The following is a 19,831-nucleotide window of genomic DNA, read 5'->3' as shown; positions in this document are numbered from 1 at the left end:
TGCAGATCTCGGTACATAAGGTGTTAGAAATGCATATTTCATAATCTCCCAAAATAGTGTGTTTTAGTTTTGCTACCTTGCTGCACTTAATTTACCCTTTGCAAAATTCTCCCACTATCCCTTTCTATTTCTGCTTCGGTTCTGTTTTGATTGTCTTGGCTGTTCTCCTGTTAGTCCAAAATATACATCTACGATTCTTAATGCTACCCTCAAAAAAGTTATCCAAAGTGAAGCAATACATGAGGCACTTCACTCACTCATTCATTCACTCATTCATTCCTTACACATAGCTAAGGTTCACTAACTGCTGGGTTTTTTATTCCCATCTCTGAAAACATCTCACTAAGGAAAAGAAGTTTTTATTTATTTTTATTGGTACATGTTTGCAGTACATAACGATGACATTCATCTTGGGGATTTGGTCCATGTCCACACATCTTCATTCTTCTTCCCTTTCCCCTCCCTCCACTTCTCTGTTCCCAGCTGCACACCATTATCTGATTGGCAGAAGCAGGGCCAGGTAGCCAGCAAATAGGAAGGCTGAGTGGGGGCCCCAGCTTCTACAGACAATACAGTACAGATAATGTCCTCTAAAAAATGTTCAAAACATGCCTGATCATCAGACACATGACCAATATCCACTAGAGAACAAAAATCCAGGACCTTAAAATGTTAATATGATGTTAAATATATTGAATAATATGATTTTTCATAATCTTCTCTTAATTCTGCATCATAGAAAGAACTTGAAAAACACAAAATGTGTTCAACTACTGCAGAGCCCCAGAAGTAGGATGAAAAAGAGAGTCTCGGTATCACAATGTGTGGCTTTACTGATGCAGGCCCTGGAGGGCATTTGTCCAGCAGGCCCAGCTCTGCCCATATAAGCAGAGCTGCTGACCACCATGTGCAATCTGGGCAGCATGATCTCCAGGAAGTGCAGCCGTCCCCAGAGAACTGGTCCATGGTTCTGTAGGACTCTGATATGGAGGTGACAGACCACTGAAAATAAGCAAGACATAGTGAGAAATTGGCAAGAACTGAATGGTTCCCCAAAATGTCATTCAAATTTCAAATTCCTTTACTCAATCGAACTCTTGAACAAATGGACTTAACAGATGTTTACAGAGTGTTCCACCCCACAAAATCAGAATACACATTCTTTCAGCTGCACACAGATCATTCTCCAAAATAGACTACAAACTCGCTCATAGAACATGTTTAAGTAAGTGCAAAGGAATTGAAGTTATACCTTGTATACTATCAGACCATAGTGTGATGAAATTGGAGATCCATAGCAAAAGAAACCACAAGAATTTCATAAATGCATGGAAATTGAACAGCACACTTCAGAATAACCAATGGGTCACAGAGGAAATTAAAGGAGAAATCAGACAGTTTCTTCAATTAAGTGACAATGACATTGCAACATATTGGAATCTATGGGACACAATGAAAGCAGCCTTATGCAGGAAATTCATAGCAGTGAATAATCATATTAGGAAAACAGAGCAAAACCAATTAAAAAACCTGATGCTGAACCTCAAGCTTCTAGAAAAAGAAGAGCAGGACAAACTCAAAACTCATACAAGGGAGGAAATTATAAAGATCAGAGCAGAAATCAATTTAATGGAGACTAAGAGAATGATACAGAAAATTAATGAAGCCAAGAGTTGGTTCTTCTAAAGAATAAACAAAATTGAAAAATTCATAGCCAAACTTCTCAGAAAAAGGAAACAAAAGGGCCAAATCCATGCAATTAAGAATGAAAAGGGTGAAATTACAACAGACCTAGCAGAAATACAGAAGATCATCAATACTTACTTCGAGAACCTATACAGCAATAAGATGGAAAACACAGAAGAAATGGACAGATTCCTAGATACATATGAATTAAGAAGGTTGAACAAAGACCTAAAAATTCTAAATGACCCAATATCAATCAGTGAAATTGAAAACATAATTAAAAACTTAGCAACTAAGAAAAGCCCATGTCCTGATGGTTTCACTGCTGAATTCTACAAGACATTTAGAGAGGAACTCCTGCCACTACTGTTTAAACTCTTCAATGAAATTGAAAGGGAAGCAATACTCCCAAAATCATTCCTGGAGGCAAACATCACCTTGATCCCCAAAGCAGAGAAAGACCCAACCCAAAAAGAGAACTATAGGCCAATCTCACTAATGAACATAAATGTAGAAATCCTTAATAAGATACTGACATATAGAATGCAGAAGATCATCAAGAAGATCATACACCTGACCAAGTGAGATTCATCCCAGGGATGCAGGAATGGTTCAACATACCCAAATCAATCAATATAATACACTATATCAGTAGAGCCAAGGACAAAAACCATGTGATCACCTCAATAAATGCAGAAAAAGCATTTCACAAAATCCAACATGCATTTATGATAAAAACTCTACAAAAAATTGGAATACATGGTCTTTCCTTAATCTGATAAAAGCCATCTATGAAAAACCAACAGCCAATATCATACTAAATGGTCAAAAGCTGAAATCCTTCACACTAAAATCAGGAACAAGACAAGGATGTCCACTATCACCACTCTTGTTCAATATAGTTCTGGAAACATTAGCCACGGTAATTAGACAAGAGAAAGAAATAAAAGGAATAAAAATAGGAAATGAAGAAGTCAAATTGTCATTATTTGCAGATGACATGATACTCTATATAGAAGACCCCAAGAACTCCACCAAAAGTCTTCTAGACTTAATAACCAAATTCAGTCAAGTAGCTGGTTACAAGGTCAACACACAAAAATCAATAGCTTTCCTCTACACAAACAACAGACTCACTGAGACAGAAATAGGGCAAATAATTCCTTTCACAACAGCATCCAAGAAACTGAAATACCTAAGAATCAACCTAACAAAAGAAATCAAAGACCTCTTCTCTGAAAACTATAGCACTCTGAAAAGAGAGATTGAAGAGGATATCAGAAAATGGAAAGACATCCCCTGCTCCTGGGTAGGAAGGATCAACATAGTGAAAATGGCCATACTTCCAAAACTGCTATATAGATTCAGTGCAATCCCAATTGCAATCCCAGCAGCATACTTCACAGACCTTGAGAAAACAATCCAAGTTTTCCTTTGGAACAAGAAGAGACCCAGAACAGCAAAAGCAATTCTAGGTAACAGAGACATGGCAGGGGGCATCACAACCCCCAACTTGAAACTATACTACAAAACTACTGTGATAAAAACAGCATGATACTGGCAAAGAAACGGACCTGGGGGCCAGTGGAACAGATTAGAAGATGCAGAAACAACTCCAGACACAGTCAGCCATCTCATCTTCAATAAAGGAGCCAAACACCCTCACTGGAGAAAAGATAACCTCTTTAATAAATGGTGCTGGAAAAACTGGGTTTCAACTTGCCACAAATTAAAACTAGACCTATATCTCTCACCATGGACTGAACTAAAAGTGAAATGGATTAAAGATCTAAATATCAAAATAGAAAAGCTGAATCTCCTGGAACAGAGGTTAGGTAGAACTTCTGAAGACATTGGTGTAGGAAAAGATTTTATAAACAAAACCTCAGTTGCATGTGAACTAGCACAAACAATCAACAAGTGGGATCTCTTCTTATTAAGAAGCTTCTTCACAGCAAGAGAAACCACCAGCAGTGTGAAGAGACAACCCACAGTGTGGGAAAAAATTCTTCACCTGCTGTTCCTCAGACAAAGGTCTACTATCTCGAATCTATAAAGAACTTAAAAAAAATCAGACCCCTCAATTTAAAGACCCAATCCAAAACTGGGCATCTGAAATGAACAGACATTTCTCACACAAAGAAGTAGAAATAGCAAATGAACACATGAAAAAATGTTCAACATCACTGGTCATTTGAGAGATGCAAATGAAAACAACACTGAGATTTCACCTCACTCCAGAAAGAATGGCTGCTATCATGAAATCAACCAATAACCAATGCTGGCGGGGCTGTGGGGAAAGAGAAACCCTGCTCCACTGCTGGTGGGAGTGTAGACTGGAGCAACCACTGTGGAAATCAGTATGGAGATACCTCAAAGAACTAGGACTGGAAGTCCCATTTGACCCAGCTATTCTCCTGCTGGGCATCTTCCCCAAAGAATTAAAAAAATCATACCGCAGTGATATATGTGCACCCATGTTTAGAGCAGCACAGCTTGTAATAGCTAAAATTTGGAAACAGCCCAAATGCCCATCAACTGGAGACTGGATAAAGAAAATGTGTTTTTTTTAATAAAATGGAGTACTACTCAGCCATAAAAATGAGAAATTAAAGACATTTATAGCTAAGTGGATGCACATTGAGGGAATACTCTTAAATGAAATAAATAGGACACACATGTGTAAATACCAAATAGTTTCTCTGGTGTGAGAAACTGAAAGGGTAAATAAGGACTAAAAGGTATAATAGGTAATGTGAAATAAGAAGAAAAGGGGCAAAGGGGAAGGGGAAGTAGGAGGGGTAGGGGAAAGGAAAGAAGGGAATGGAATTAATATGAGAAAATGAAAAAATGGAAACAAAGTCTTTGTAAATAGGGAGGGAAGGAGAGGTTGAAAGGGAGGGCAGGGGAAGGGGGAAAAATAAGAACCAAGGGAGATTACATAAAGGTGCAAATTTCCAATGATGAATGTCATTATATTGTATACCTAAAATGTACCAATAAAATAAAAATTTAAAAAATAAACACAGAAAATTTATCTTATATGTACATGAACTGAACCTATCTTTATGTAACCAAATAAATGCTTACCAAATACTTATTATAAGGTGATACAGAGAAGCAAAAATATGAACCTTTTAGGACTTCATTGAATGCTTTAGGTTATAGAATAAAATATTTTTCCAAAACTCTATATTTCATATGACAAGAAACAGTTACACTCTGATTATCCCACCTAAACCTATTCTTATTACAGCCAAAGCAGTTTGTAGTTTGTAGGCAATGGGAAAGAACCCTGGCTGTGCATCAGAATAACCCAGGCCCATGTGCTAAAATAAAGACTCCACTGCAAAATACTGATTCATTATTCTATCTCCTGGGCTTGGGATCCGATATATCTCATCCATTCATCAGTAATTGGATATTATTGCAATCTGTCCCCAAGCAAATCTCAGGGAAATCATATGATTTTCATCTCATCAGAGAGGTAAAAAGGAAGTGTTGTTATGGAAATAGGACCCAAAACGTTCCACAAAAGCCATTTCAGTGTGTTACTAAACAAAGGACATGATGGAAATTGGTCTCCCTGGCTAAATCCCCAGAAAAGTTTTTCTTTTCTTGTGCTAAAGTCTACCTATCTCCTATCATTGAAACATTTAGTAAAATCTTTCAAGCAGCCTTTGAAAGGGATAAATATTATTAATGTCATGAAATATTAGTCCACATTTATTAGAAATGCTCAAAGTAGTAACGGACTAAATTTCAAATTTTTCCTGAGGAAATATGCCTCCAGATTTCTCCTAAGGAATTGCATCTAATTATTTAAAGCACTAATTGCAGCAAAGAGAATAGATTTCATGGCCTGAAGTAAATTTACTACTCATCCTATATTTCACTTTTATATTCACTCTAGAAGGAAAAAAAAAAGAAAAAGTAAAAGAAATAGAAAAAAAATTAGAGTCTAAACAGAAATTTGGCCCAAAATTCTTCTCTCCTCTGTCTTACCTTTAATTCGGGTGCCACAAGCAAGAGAAAGTGAAATAAAGAAATTTTTTAATTCTACTATAATAAAAGATTACTATAACATCATTGACTTGTCTTTATTTGGAATGATGCTTTCATTGTATTCTTTTTTTTGGTACCGGGGATTGAACTCGGGTCCTTGCATTTGCGAGGCAGGTGGCGGAAACACTGAGCTAAATCCCTGGCCCTCATTATATTCTTTTAAGCTGTTTAAAAGATTAGTAAAGATTTTCACAGGTTTACTTTCCATCTTAGCTACTTCCATCCTCCAAGTTGTTTTTCTATACAAGTTTATAACCTTAAATTATGAAATAACCTATGCAGAAGAACATACAACCATCATTAAGGCTATTCTACAGCACAGTGGGATGACAATAACCTATATATTTTATGAATAAATAGAAGAGAGCAGCTCAAAGGGTTTAAATATGAAAATGATAAGGAGGTGGAAACATTAATCACCCTGGTTTGATCAATGCACCTAGCATATATGTATTAAATGATTACACAGTCCCCCATAAAAATGTACAATTAAATAGTAATGATTAATAAAGTAAGACAATCATAAATTGATGGAAAACTAGCGTTACATCCTGACATTTAAATTTTATTTATGCAGATTAGAAATAAATTTTAAAAAGACCAAAAGATAAAATTTTATGAACTGATTAAGAAACTAATAGAGTGGTGTGCAGTGATGCATAAGGAAGTAAAGGCTAGAATTGATTTTTGAAAGTCAGAAAAGCAAACTAATTTTTAAGACACATAAAATATAAACAAAATTTTAAATGTGAAAAAACTACAACAATAAGAGAATAAGAGAATAATGTTTGTAATTATAGCTGCCAAATGTAAAATTATATTTTTCTAAAATAAAAGTGAAAAACTGAAGCTAATAACTAGTATACAAGAAATAGATTAAGTTAACGATGACTTTTCTTCATGAAAGAATTCTGGGTTACATGGTTACAGACATAGAATATTAAAACTTTCTATGCTATATATTCCATTCTTGAGAGTAATAATTAGCAATTATCTCTTACATAAAAGCTGTAGACAATCTTGTTCATTAAATACAAATTTGGAAACTCTAAGGAAAAGCCAATCAGACCATCATTTGATACCTAGAGTTTATCCTAGGAATAGAGGGTAGTTTAGTATTGAGATACCTGTTCATGTAGGGCACATGTCAATAGGTAGAAAAAAGAAGAAAGAAAATCATGAATGTATCAGATCTTGGAAGGCATTAATGGAAATTCATACTGAATATTAACTGTAAACACTTTTTATATAGGACTTCATAAATAACAATTTCATAAATGATAAATTTGACACTATTTTTAGCAACATGGTTGAATAATCTGCACCTTCCTCAATAGAAATAATTAGAAAAATGATACAAAAAAGCTACGTATTTGATTTTAAGGGACCAAAAGAGCATTCAGGAATAAACAAAAAAAGAGGGCACTAAGAAACAAGGCAGTAAATTCCAAGAATTGCATAGTGGGAACCTGGTGGGAGCAGGCAGACTGAGGTCCCAGTGCTGACCCTTCGTGAGCTTCCAGGGGAGGGGCCACATGCACGTCCAAGTGGAGCCAGAAGCAGCAGGGAGAGGAGGGTGAGGAATCTGTATAAGGCAGAGACGCCAGGTAGAAGGCGGGCTGGATGCCTGGAGTGTACCCTCAACAGAACAGGCAAGAAAATTTACAAGTGGCATAATATTCTTCCAGGAAAATGTGATGGCCTAAATGTTAAACCTAGAGAATGCAGCTGAATTGATATTGACAGAGGAAGTAATAGGCTTAAGGAAATCAATGAGTAAAAATATCTAAAATTAATGAGCTAAGAAATCAGAATATGGAAGTATAAAATAAACTTATGAAACAAAAATCAGTAGACAGGTGAAAATCTTGTCAGATTGCAAATTAATAGCATTAAAATAAACCACCAATAAATCAAAAAAGTTTTGATTTTAAGAAGACAAATGCCGTCAGGCCTGGTGGTGCACGCCTGTAATCCGAGCAGTTGGAAGGCTGAGGCAGGAGGATTGCCACTAGCTTAAGGTCAGCCTGAAGCACATAGTGAGACCTTGTCTCAAAAAAGAAGAAGGGTGAAGAAAACAAAGAGCAGGAGGAAGAGTAGGAGGAGGAGGAGAAAGAAGAGGAGGAGAAGAAGAGACATATAAAATCAGGTATGCAAAATGTCACTATAGAGATTCTTTTAAATATCCTAAGAGGTTACTATGAACAATCTCTTTGGGAGAGTCGCAAAGTTAAAAGTGTATATAAAACATCTAGAAAAATACAAAACACCAAGGTCAGCTCAAGAAAACATAGACTATATCTAAGTCTCATTTAAAATTACATTTTTAGCTGTAAAAAGACAAGAACTTCCAAATAAGGTTCAGACAAAGCAGAATCTCACACTGTCTTTCGTGAAGCCTCCGCAGTTGCAGGTCATGGGAGGCCTGGATTCTGCTCAGTGCTCCACCCTCCCCAAAGGGAGCCTCAATTTCCTGTGAGTGTGAAGAGATTATTGGCTGCATTGGGAAAGTACAAATTAAAACAAAAGTAAAATTAAAACGGTTCTTCAAATTGTAACTTCTTTGTAGAATGTTTTTGTCACCGTTATTTTGTTTATTCGGTTCTGTTTCAGTTTCTGAGAAGATGAGATCTTGTCATGTTCCACAGGTTGACCTCAATCTTTGGGACTCAAGTGACCCTCCTGCCTCAGCCTCCTGAGTAGCTGGGACTACAGCCCTGAATCATCACACCTGGCTTCTAATACAAGATACTGGTCACAACAAGAGGAAAGTGCTCCCTTTGGCACCACAGGTACTGGAATTGGAAAGATACAGAGAAGATCAGAACATCCCAGTGCAAGAGCGGCATGCACATTTGTGAAGTGTTGCACAGTTTTGCCAGGAGGGAGCCAAGTGCAAATTCTGCCAGCCTCGGACCTGGGGCTGCACCCAGAGTTTTCCCTCTGAACCCCCTGGATCCGGGGCCTTCGGGGTCAGGGCAACCTGCAGGAGGGAGTCGCCTGCACCAGCTGAGCTGCCCATCCTGCACATGTGCAAGAGGCTGTGCACAGACTGCAGGACCAGGAGGAGCCACTGAGCTGCTTCTGGCCCCCTGGCCCCAAGACCTGGTGATTGGAAGCATCCCATGAGAGGAGAGGGTTAATACATTTCGAGCCTTTGGTTAAAAAATTTAAAAAAGAAGCAGAACAAGCACAGGGAGAAGTGCAAAGGATGCTGGTGCGAGTCTGAAGTGGCATGCACACCTTCAAAAAAGAGGTCACATTGTGGGTAAGGGGGAGGTGCACAAGCCCTGAGACCTGTCCACTCTAATACCGTTCATGTTCTCTGAAAAATATGTACAAGAAAGGTCACTGAAGCTTTGTTTGTAAAAAATAACGAGTGCAAACCCAAGATCCGAAGTTGTGCAAGGTGGCTCACAACTTATCATCCCACAACTCCGGAGGCTGAGGTAGGAGAATCACCCTGAGTTTGAGACCAGCGTAGGCTACATAGTGCCTTCAAGGTGAGAAACAAGCCCAATATCGAGTAGAATATTGACGTATTGAGCAGAATAAAATATAGCCATTGAAATAAATGAACTCCGTCAGCGGGCATGAGGAGAAATGATCTGCAAACTCTGTGGCACCCGAAAAGTTGTGCCTCCCTGGAGGGTTTGACCCAACCCCGGTGCAGCTCACAGACTGGAGTTGGCCGAGGGCGGAAGGCCTGGGGAGAATCGGAGGGCCCGCCGCTGCTGTAATTCTCTAGCACAGCCGAAAGCTGATTTCATTTTCAATCTCACACGAAACCTGCAACACTACCAGAGGAGAATTAGATGTACAGAGAGTTTTAAAGAATTACTAATAATCCAAAGCAATGGAAACATGAAAAAGCAATTCTGAAAGGATAAAGGATGACTAAATAATGAATACCTGTAAAATGAAGGAAAGAAATCTCTACTACGTAATACTAATAGAAGAGACACTAAGCATAATCATAAATGTTTATAACACATGATTTAAACTGAGTAGAAATTTATTTATAAAGGGAGCAGAAATGAAATGTTGGCTGATATTATGGCAGAAGATAGAACTGATGAACTTTGGGGATTATGAAATGCTAATGTGTTAACTTGCAGCTGGAAAAGAATGTAATAATTTGCCCATTTGAAATATATTGTCCATCTGCTGGGTCAACACAATGGGAAGCTATCATGAACAGCAGAAAGAGACCAACATGCAGCATTCATGACAAAGAGTTTGAGAATTTATACGGAGAAAACACAGAAAGAGGGGAATGGCTTCCCAAGTGCCTACAAATTTCTAACAGCCTACATCCCTTAAAGATCTGAAACTGACTCCCATGGCTGTGTCTAGATGCCCCCAAAGCCTCATGCCGACATAGATGGGGCTTTTCAGAGGTGGGTGGATCTACGGTGTGTGATGCTGGGATTAATAAATTGCTTTAGCATAGTTCTGGGTGTGGACAATTGAAGGCCCATCCTGGATGTGGGTAGCACCAATCGATAGGTGTGCAGACTGGATGGAATAGAAAGGGACAGAAAGAAGGACGGCTGCTCCTTTCTGCTTCACTGCTTTTTTCTGCCTGCCCTACCCTGCCATGGACTGTTTCTCCTCTGTGATGTCCCTCTGCCTTGAGTCAGCAGTCTATGGACTGAAACCTCTACAATCTACGAGCCAAATAAATCTCTCCTCCTTCAACTTTGGGTGTTGGCTATTTTGCCTCAGCAATGAGAAAAGTAACTGAGACACTTACTGAACAAATAATCAGTTGAAAATGGCCATCACAAATATCTGGGGTTTGTGGTGATGCTCCACAAGGAGACTCACTCAGCAAGTCCTGTCTTCATTCTTAACCAGTCTATATCTGCATTTGAGTGACTTAACATTCAACATCCCACCCTTTCTTTTTGTTTCGCATATTTTTTAATTTTTTCTGCAGTATTAGGGATTGAAACTCCTGAGTCCTAAGCAAGTACTCCACCACCAAGCTATACCCCAAACTCACCATACCAACATACCAAGCCAAATTATCCAATCTCTTTGGCATAAAGAGTGAATTGATGAAAGAACGTTTTAGCAATTAAAACAAAGGAAAGAAAAATGTTTTGTCAAAACAAATGAAAATATTTCACCTCTCCTAATTTTTCTTATTTTTACTTTAATGTAGAATGGTGTATAAATCTGTCTATATATGAACAATGCATTTAATTCATATTATTTCCAACAAATCTAAAAAATAACTTTCATCATTTTTTCTATTCCTCCCATTTGAAAATATGTCTCCAGTATATTCAGGGTTTGTATGCTCTTATAAGTGTCTTTTAATTTCTAACTCGTTACAGATAAAAAGGATCCCAAACTGCTGGTATTAGTCAGAGTTTTGTTAAATAGAAGAGTTTGTTCTAGTTAGTTTAAGGGAGGGACAAGTAGTAACAGATTCTTTAAAAGGGCCACAGACACAGAATCTAAAATGAGTTCTCAGGAGTGACTTGCAAGGTCAAGCTTTGCTGCCAAGAAAGCCACTACCTGTGACAGCTACAGAATTAAGGAACCTGTGACTTCAGAAACACATTGCCCCTGCCCTAACCCAAAGGCCACTGACCCAAGCTGCTCTAGAAGCTGTGTCTACCTTCCCTACTCCAGGACAGGGATATGTCCTCTGGTTCACACCAGCAAAAGAGGTGCCACACCCTGAGTCTCTCCAACATGACTTAGTTCCAAATCCAAGAACAATCAGAGTGGCAGAATATAAGTCATAACTTGAATCCTAGCAATAGAAGAATTTACAAAGTGCAGCTCTAAGTTTCCTAAGGACTGTAGGCAGGGGAGTGGAATAGGAGTCAGAAGGACTTGGAATGCATATTGAAAAACCATAGTCCTCAATTCTTGAAAAATAAAAATGGAAGTGGGAAGAGTGACAGCTATGGTGTATTTATTCATAAATAAGGAGAGGAATTCCTTAAAATTACTTATTGTGGGGGAGGCACGTATGAAGTGTGCAGAGTAGGCCAGCAGCGGGGTAATTAGGTGCAAGTTGAGGTAGCTGTCTTGAAATAGACGTGGACACACAAAGCTGCAGGGTGGAACTCAGGGAGGATTTATGTGTCCAGTCCTCAAGCAGAATTCCTTCTGTGGGAATCCTTGGTCTTTGCTCTGAGACCAAGTAATAAAGGAAAACAAAGTGATAAGTATGGTGATTTGCTAAGGCATAAAGCTGGACACAAAAGAATTATATTGTATGATTTTATTTCTGTGAAATGTAAATACAGCAAAAATCATTGTAAAGAGACAGACAGTTAATGTATGAAGGAGACTTGGAAAGTAGATGTGACTGGAAAGGGACACAAGGAGACTTTCTAAAGATATAGAAAGTTCTCAGTCTTCCTCTAGTGGTGTTTACAGGGTATATGCCATTGTGAAAGTCTCCTTGTACAGACCAGTGACAATTATGTATCATTTTATACATCTATCTCAGTGAAAATGATGAGTTCAACATTTTCTGTGAAGTTTAGATGGTCCAAATCATGTAGCTTACGCTAAATTCACAATTTTGCCTGTGTAACATTAATAAAGTAAATCAGCAAATTTAAATTATAGCATATTAGTATAATGTAATTTTATCATATATTGCATTTACAAGTGCCCTCAAATATTTTCCATGGACTTCTTTTGAAGTACACAATAGTTACCATTATCTATAGCCATTCTACTAGATAATAGCAAGATAGCATATATTTCAAAAGTGTCATTAAAAGAATTTTCAATGTTTTCAGTAGACATAAATGATTTTTGAAAACTTAAGATAAATGTATATAGGGATGCCCTACCGAGGTCACAAGTCGCACTGAACACACCAAATCAGCCCGCTGCAGACAGGCAGGTCTGTGGACGCCCCACCAAGGTCGCGAGACGCAAGGGAACACGCCGAATCAGCCCTCACCCCAGCAGTAATCCACTGGAAACCCTATGCTCCGCTCCTCTGGCCTCTTCTCTGTACAGCCACCTGGTCCCACACTACAAAGATGCAGAGGACACCGGACCACCAGACCACTGTACTGGGTAAGTTGGAGTCATCTTCACCTCCCATCAGGACCGGGACTATCTTCAGGGGAAGGGCAGCTGGAACCTGCAATACAACTCTGCAGAGTTCAACCCTATGGGAGGACAGGGGGCTCAACTTGGGACTTGCAGCCAGAAATCTGCCTGAATCTCATGGGTCTGCGACTAGCTTGCTGAGACTCATTGACTTATATCTGCACACTGCTACCCACGTTGTCTATTGTGACAGTAGAGACATACCCTGAAAGAGGCCCTACATATTCATTGGTTTTTTTATTCCCAAAATTAGTATTATTAGTTTGTTTTTCTCTTTTCTTTTCTTTGGCCCCTCTTCTCTTTAATTTTTTTCCTACTCTGAAAATATTTGTTTTTCTCTCCTTTTTATTCTTTTCTTCTTTCTTTTCTCTTTCCTTTCTCTCTTACACTCACTCTCTTGCTCTCCCACATTGTTAATCTTCCCTTTTTGTTCCTGTTTTGGCCCTCATTCAGAGTTCTTTTTATTTTACTGTTATTCTCTTTTTCTTTCTCACTTGTGTCCTCTGGCCACACTATTAACCTTTCCCTATCCTTCTTGTCATCTGTCCCTCCTTCCCCAACCTCTTCTAACTCCCCATCCCAAAGAGTAAAGTTGTTATATTGAAGAGTTTATTCACTATATATTGGGTTGTTCCTCAATCTTGATTTAATTCACACAGCTAAAAGTGATAAATTAATAACTACCACAAAATGTTATTTTCGAAGATGTACATGATGCAGTGGTGTTGCTGATTGTATCACTTGGGCTAAGGTGTGGGCATTGATCTAGTCAATGAACCCTCCTAGTATAAGGAAAATGAGATAGCCTTAGAGTCATTAGAGACTCAAAACCTAAAGACCAGCTATATCTGGAAGACACCTCTGAGAAGCAATCATTCCATAAGGATTCTAAATACAAGCAACAAAGATACCTACAATAAGCAATTTCAAACTATCAGCCCAGGAGTTAAACCAAGGACAGTACCAAAAACAAAAATGAGAAGACATTTAAGGAAGGCACAAACTCAGACTTCCACCCCACCAAGGGTAAATCCTGAGGGAAATGAGATGGAAAAGTCCCATAACCAAACATCTGGATACCCTGAACTGATAGCACAGGAAGTAACAAAACAGACGAATGAGGCTCGAGAAAAATTCAAAGCAGAAATAATCTCCCAGATATCTACAGAGATGGTGAGCAGAGTGAAAGACATGATTAGAGGATCTAGGACAGAAACAGATAAAAAAATAGATGGGCTCAGAAACATGCTGGAAGCCATGAATACCCAGCGTAAGAAAGAAATGGAAACTATGAAACATATTCAAACAGATATTCAGGAGATCAAAAATTCCACTGAAAGTATCCACAGCTGATTAAGGGAATCTGAAGATAGAATATCAGATATAGAAGACAGAATCACAGAGACCATGAAAATAGAGATTTCTTAAAAATAGTAAGAGACCACAAGAAATCAATCCAACAACTGCTAGAAGATGCAAAGAAGAATAACATAAGACTGATAGGAGCCCATGAAAAAAAAGGAGAAAGCACAATTGACATAAAAAAACTGTTCACAGAAGTAACAGTTGAAAACTTCCCAGAAAGAGGTAGAGAATTGGACAGACAGATAAGTGAGACGTATAGAACTCCAACTAGCCATGATCAAAAAAATCTACATCTAGACATATAATAGTCAAGATCCCACAAATCCAATAGAAAAACAAAATCCTACAAGCAGTTAGAGAAAAGAAACAAATCACCTATAAAGGAAAGCCCATCAGAATCACAGAAGACTTCTCAACACAAACCCTCAAGTCAAGGAGAGCCTGGAGCGAAGTATTTCAAGCCCTAAAAGAAAATAACTTCCAACGTAGTCTGTTGTATCCTGCAAAATTATCTTTCAAAATCAATGGGGAAATTAGATACTTCCATGACAAAGAATACCTGAGAAATTTCATGAACACCATACCAGCACTACAAGTAATTCTAAACAATATCCTAGAAAAAAGCAATGAAGGTCAAACTTTATGAGGCCCAACAGAGGGAAGCCACCAGGCAAGGTAAGACCCTAATTGGAAAGGGGGAAAAATAAGAAATAAAAGACCCAACAAAAGTAAAACATCATGACAAAGATAAATCAATATCTATCAATTATAACCCTCAATGTTAATGGCCTCAAGTCACCAATCAAAAGAAATAGACTGGCAGAATGGATTTAAAAGGAAAATGCAACAATATGCTGTATACAAGAAACACACCTAACTCAAAAAGAAACTCATAGACTGAAAGTAAAAGGATGGAAAACAGTTCTCCAAACCACAGGAACCCAGAAGCAGGAGGAGCAATCTTATTTGCAGACAAAGAAGATTTCAAACCAAAACTAATTAAGAGAGACAAAGATGGTCACTACATCCTTGTGAAGGGAACAATCCAAGAGGAAGAGATGACAATCCTAAATATATATGCACCAAATATGAATGCCCCCAAATATACAAAACAAATATTAATAGACATGAAAAACCAAATAAACACTAACACAATTGTAGTGGGGGACCTCAATACCCCACTATCACAAATAAACAGATCATCTAGACAAAAAGTTAACAAGGAAATTCTAGAACTGAGCCAAGCTATTGAACAAATGGACTTAATAGATATTTAGAGAGTGTTCCACCCCACAAAATCAGAATACACTTTCTTTTTGGCTGCACAAGGGTCATTCTCCAGAATAGACCACATGCTAGCTCATAGGACATGTCTAAGTAAATGTAAAAGAATTGAAGTTACCCCCTGTATATTATCAGACCAGAGTGCAATAAAATTGGAGATCAATAACATAAGAAACCACAAAAGCCCAACAAACACATGGCAACTGAATAACACCCTCTTGAACAACCAATGGGTCACAGAAGTAATTAAAGAAGAAATTAAACAGTTTCTAAAAGTAAATGAAAATGCCAGTACAACATATAGGAATCTATGGGACACAATGAAAGCAGTTCTACCTGGGAAATTCATTGCAGTGAATGCTCATATTAGGAAAACAGAGAAAAATCAGATAAATAACCTAATGCAGAACCTCAAGCTCCTAGAAAAAGTAGAGCATAACAAATCCAAAGCTTGTACAAAAGAGGAAATTATAAAGATCAGGACAGAAATCAATGCAATGGAGATGAAGAGAACAATACAAAAAAATCAATGAATCAAAGAGTTGGTTTTTTGAAAGAATAAATAAAATCGATAAACCTTTAGCCAACCTTATCAAAAAAAGGAAAGAAAAGGCACAAATACATGCAATTAAGAATGAAAAAGGTGAAGTCACAACAGATCCTACAGAAATCCAGAGGATCATCAATACCTACTTCAGGAACCTCTACTCCAATAAAATGGAAAACACAGAAGAAACGGACAGATTGCTAGATATATATGAATTGCCAAAGTTAAATGAAGAAGATATAGAAATTCTAAACACCCCAATTACAATGAGTGAAATTGAAAATGTAATAAAATATTTACCAACAAAGAAAAGCCCAGGTCCGGATGGCTTCACTGCTGAATTTTACAAGACATTTAAAGAAGAACTAATGCCATTACTCTTTAAACTCATCAAGGAAATTGAAAGGGAAGCAATACTTCCAAATTCATTCCTGGAAGCAAGTGTTACTTTGATTCCAAAACCAGGGAAAGATCCAACCCAAAAGAGAACTACAGGCCAATCTCCCTAATGAACATAGATGCAAAAATCCTCAACAAAATACTGGCAAACAGAATACAGAGGGTCATCAAGAAGATCATACACCCTGACCAAGTTGGATTTATCCCAGGGATGCAAGGATGGTTCAACATACATAAATCAATAAATGTAATACACCATATTAACAGAGTCAAGGACAAAAACCATATGATCATCTCAATAGATGCAGAAAAAGCATTAGACAAAATCCAGCACCCATTCATGATAAAAACTCTACAGAAAATTGGAATAGAAGGTCTTTATCTTAACCTGATTAAGGCTATCTGTGAAAAACCAACAGCCAACATCACACTAAATGGTCAAAAACTGAAAACTTTCATGCTAAAATCAGGAACAAGACAAAGATGCCCACTATCCCCACTCCTATTCAATATGGTTCTGGAAACATTAGCCACAGCAATTAGAAAAGAGAAAGAAATGAAAGGAATAAACATAGGAAAAAAAGAAGCTAAACTGTCATTATTTGCTGACAATATGATACTATACATAGAAGACCCAAAAAACTCCGCCAGAAGACTTCTAGACTTAATTGACAGATTCAGTAGAGTAGCTGGATACAAGGTCAACACTCAAAACACAATAGCCTTCTTGTACACAAATAACAGACTCACTGAGAGAGAAATTAGGGAAACAATTCCCTTTACAATAGCATCCAAAAAAATGAAATATCTAGGAATCAATCTAACAAAGGAAACAAAAGACCTCTACCCTGAAAACTACAGAACTCTGAAAAAAGAGACCGAAGAAGATACAAGAAAATGGAAATACATCCCTTGTTCCTGAGTAGGAAGAACCAATATAGTGAAAATGGCTATACTTCCAAAACTAATATATAGATTCAATGCCATGCCAATTGAAATTCCAACAATATACTTCACAGAACTAGAGAAAATAATCCAAAAATTCATTTGGAACCATAAGAGACCTAGAATAGCTAAAGCAATTCTAAGCAACAGAGACATGGGTGGGGGTATCACAATCCCCACCTTGAAACTATACTACAAAGCTACTGTGATAAAATCAGCATGGTACTGGCAAAGGAACACACCTGAGGATCAGTGGAATAGATTAGAAGATGCAGAAACAACTCCAGACATGATCAGCCACCTTATCTTTGACAAAGGAGCCAAGCACCATCATTAGAGGAAAGATAGCCTATTTAATAAATGGTGTTGGAAAAACTGAATCTCAACCTGCCCAAGATTAAAACTAGACCCACACCTATCACCATGGACTAAACTAAGATTGAAGTAGATTAAAGATATAAATGTTAAGACAGAAACACTAAACTTGCTGGAAGATAAGTTAGGTAGAACTCTTGAAGACATTGGCATAGGAAAAGATTTCATGAACAAAACCTCAGCAGCACGGGAACTAGCAGAAAGAATCAACAACTGGGATCTCATTTTATTAAAAAGCTTCTGCACTGCAAAATAAACCACCAACATAGCTAAGAGACAACCTACAATATGGGAAAAAAATTTTAGCAGCTGTACCTCAGACAAAGGACTACTATCTAGAATATATAAAGAATTGAAAAAAACAGACCCCCCCAAATTCAAAGACCCAATTCAAAAATGAGCATCTGAAAAGAATAGACATTTCTCAGACAAAGAAGTAAAAGCAGCAAACAAATACATGAAAAAATGTTCAACATCACTCATCATTCGAGAAATGCAGATGAAAACAACACTGAGATTCCACTTCACCCCACAAAGAATGGCTGCTATCAAGGAATCAACCAATAACAAATGCTGGCAGGGGTGTGGAGAGAAAGGAACCCTTCTCCATTGCTGGTGGGAGTGCAGACTGGTGCAACCGCTGTGGAAGTCAGTATGGAGATACCTCAAAGAACTAGGATTAGAGGTCCCATATGACCCAGCTATTCCCCTGCTGGGTATCTTCCCCAAAGAATTAAAAGAATCATACCACAGTGATATATGTGCGCCCATGTTCATAGTGGCACAGTTTGTAATGGCTAAAGCTTGGAAGCAGCCCAAGTGCCCATCAACTGGAAACTGGATGAATTAAATGTGTGTGTTTTTTTTTATAAAATGGAGTACTACTCAGCCATAAAGAATGAAAAACTAGAGTCATTTATAGCTAAATGAATGCATATCAAGGCCATACTCTTAAGTGAAATAAATAGGACACACACCTGTAAATACCGAATAGTTTCACTAGTGTGAGAAACTGATAGTATAAAAAGGGTTAAAATGATTAAAATGAGTAATTGATGAGTTGAAATAGGAAAAAAGGTCCAAAGACGAAGGAGTGAAGGGAGGGGAAGGGGAAAGGAAAAGAGGGAAAGGAAAAATTATGAGAAAGAAAAAAAAATGGAAATGAAATCTACGTAAATAGCTAAGGGCAGAGGGGGTGAAGGGCGCACAGGTAATGGGGAAAAAAGTAAGAACCAAGCTACATCAAGTACAGGTACAAGCACCCAATGATAAATGTAAATGTATTGTATACCTAAAATGTACCAATAAAGTTAATTTTTAAAAAAAGATAAATGTATCTACTTCCATTAGAACTTTACACATTGTATGCAAATATCAAAACATCACATGGTATCTCATTAATTTGTACAGTGTTTATGCATCAATACAAAAATGTCTAAAAGTTTTTAAATGTAGATTCTTAATACTATTTCTATTGAAAATATATGCACAATAAATCAAACTTAAGGAAGAACTATGGCAAAGAACATAGTTTATTATGATAACAGAAAAAAACCCTAGTAATGCCTTTCAGATACTAAAAAAACTCTTAAGAGAAATATTTACCATGAAAATAATCTTAATTATGAATCACAAATTTCTCTTGAGATATTAAAAACAACCACAGTCAAGGCATATGAATTTCTCTAAAAAAGAATAACCAAGCTAGTCATGAGAATTTAGATTCTAAAGTATGCTACAGAATGTCACGTTATGGTTGATTTATTACAAGCCTTAGAGGTTTACAGAGAAAGTGCTGACATAGTCTCAGTTCTGGCAATCAGATTGCTTGCATTATAATTAGATAAGAATTTAATGATGTGAACTAAAGCTGAGCACAGAAGCATCATACATAAATTAGACAAAGGGAACTTGGGACATTTCATTTCCAATGCCAAAGCTCCAGTATTTAGAAATATACCCAACTCTACAAAAGCAACATTACCAATATAGACTTGTCATCCATCCAGGGCCAGAGTTTGAAAATGACAACCTTTAAAATTCTGGAAATAACCACTGCGTTGCACA

At 37.5% G+C, this 19,831-nt stretch overlaps 1 long non-coding RNA gene and 1 other non-coding gene across 2 annotated transcripts in view; one reads left to right on the top strand and one right to left on the bottom strand.

Annotated features, from left to right (window-relative positions):
- Window positions 1-380: 380 nt before the first annotated feature.
- The window catches only part of LOC147821421 (uncharacterized), a 60,320-nt gene continuing 40,869 nt past the window's right edge, over window positions 381-19,831 (bottom strand). Inside the window, exon 3 of the long non-coding RNA XR_015447015.1 lies at window positions 381-1,002. This is a non-coding gene — a long non-coding RNA (uncharacterized LOC147821421). The remainder of the gene's footprint in view (window positions 1,003-19,831) is intronic.
- LOC147821422 (U6 spliceosomal RNA) lies at window positions 8,523-8,628 on the top strand. Its single transcript, XR_015447043.1, has one exon. It is a non-coding gene; the product is annotated as a U6 spliceosomal RNA (small nuclear RNA).

Source organism: Heterocephalus glaber, unplaced genomic scaffold, assembly GCF_053883595.1.
Source record: "Heterocephalus glaber isolate CG9 unplaced genomic scaffold, H.glaber_assembly_v1.0 deba00001737, whole genome shotgun sequence".
Taxonomy (NCBI): domain Eukaryota; kingdom Metazoa; phylum Chordata; class Mammalia; order Rodentia; family Bathyergidae; genus Heterocephalus; species Heterocephalus glaber.
This window is presented reverse-complemented; position numbering and strand designations above follow the sequence as displayed.